This window comes from Bison bison, unplaced genomic scaffold (genome assembly GCF_000754665.1).
Source record: "Bison bison bison isolate TAMUID 2011002044 unplaced genomic scaffold, Bison_UMD1.0 scf7180017864037, whole genome shotgun sequence".
Lineage (NCBI taxonomy): Eukaryota > Metazoa > Chordata > Mammalia > Artiodactyla > Bovidae > Bison > Bison bison.
In genome coordinates, this window is record NW_011494609.1 from 2,442,123 (window position 1) to 2,443,511 (window position 1,389).

The 1,389-nt window shown below is 44.6% G+C and overlaps 1 long non-coding RNA gene across 1 annotated transcript in view; it reads left to right on the plus strand.

The window, feature by feature from the left end:
* LOC104984890 overlaps positions 1-1,389 on the plus strand; it is a 4,022-nt gene that overhangs the window by 1,084 nt on the left and 1,549 nt on the right. The gene's annotated exons all lie outside the window — the stretch shown is intronic.

The following is a 1,389-nucleotide window of genomic DNA, read 5'->3' on the forward strand; positions in this document are numbered from 1 at the left end:
CAGCTTCAGCATCAGTCCTTCCAATGAACACCCAGGACTGATCTCCTTTAGGATTGACTGATTTGATCTCCTTGCAGTCCAAGGGACTCTCAAGAGTCTTCTCCAACACCACAGTTCAAAAGCATCAATTCTTTGGTGCTCAGCTTTCTTTATAGTCCAACTCTTACATCCATACGTGACTAGTAGTAGAAAAACCGTAGCTTTGACTAGATGAAACTTTGTAAACAAAGTAATGTCTCTGCTTTTTAATACACTGTCTGGGTTGGTTTAGTTTTATTTGATTAGTAGTTTTATCTACATAGGTACCAAAGAGGTGAATGATGATAATAATAATAATAATAATACACTCCTTGTATATGGTTGACAAAACTAGAGTCATATGATACTAAGACCCAAGAGTTAACTTTGCCTGTAAATTTCCTACTCATACATGTCTTAAGAGTTTATTATTATAAGTTCATCTACTGAGAATAGGAATGAAGAACCAGCCATTCATCTCTGCTTTGTTTGGCCTGCAGTTCCTATATCTGTAGGGACATCTCTTTTTCAAATTTGTCAATGCCTCATCTGCTTGTGATTCTGTGAAGTGACTGGGATCAGCTGGGTGGTTCTTCTGCTGTCTAGGACTGCACTCCTCTTGGGGCTCGACTGGGCTGGGACAACCGAGATGGCTCACTCACCTGTGATAGGACCTTCTGGGCAGGACTTTCTCTGGAGAAGTTCCTTGGGGTTGAGAAGGCATGAGAGGTTCTCATTTTGAGAACCGGGCTTGTGGAAGGGGACAGGAGGGGGGCAAAGCAAGAAGCCAGCTCCAAAGTGTTGGGTGGCTGGGACGTCTAGACAGCTGGGCTGGCTGGAATGGTGGAGAGGGGGCCTTTCTTTCTTTCTCCATTAAGGCCCAGGGCCTCCCTTTCTCTCCTCTGGCTTCTCCATGGGCTCTTTTCAGCAGGTGGCTGCACCTCTATGAGGCAGGTCAAGGCTCCCAGAAGCATAAAAGCAAAATCTGCCAGGGTTTCCGAAGTCTCCTGCCATATTCTATTGGTTAAGACAGTCACAGGCCAACACACAGATTCAAGAAGAGGGGAGATAATATCATCTCTTGGTATGGAGAATGCCAAACAACTTGGAGTCATCTTTATTCTTCCACACTAAACAAAATCCGTGTTAGTTGCCAGGGACTGCAATAACAAAAGACCAGAAACTTGGTGGCTTGAAACAACAAAAATTTATTTTCTCATAGTTTTGAAGGACAGAATCCAAAATCAAGGTGTGGGCAGAGCTGCATTCCCTCCAAAGGCTCTAGAGAGGGCTCTTTCCTTGCTCTGTCCAGCTTCAGATGGCTCCAAGCATCCCTTGGCTTGTGGCTACATCCTTCCAATCTCTGCCTCT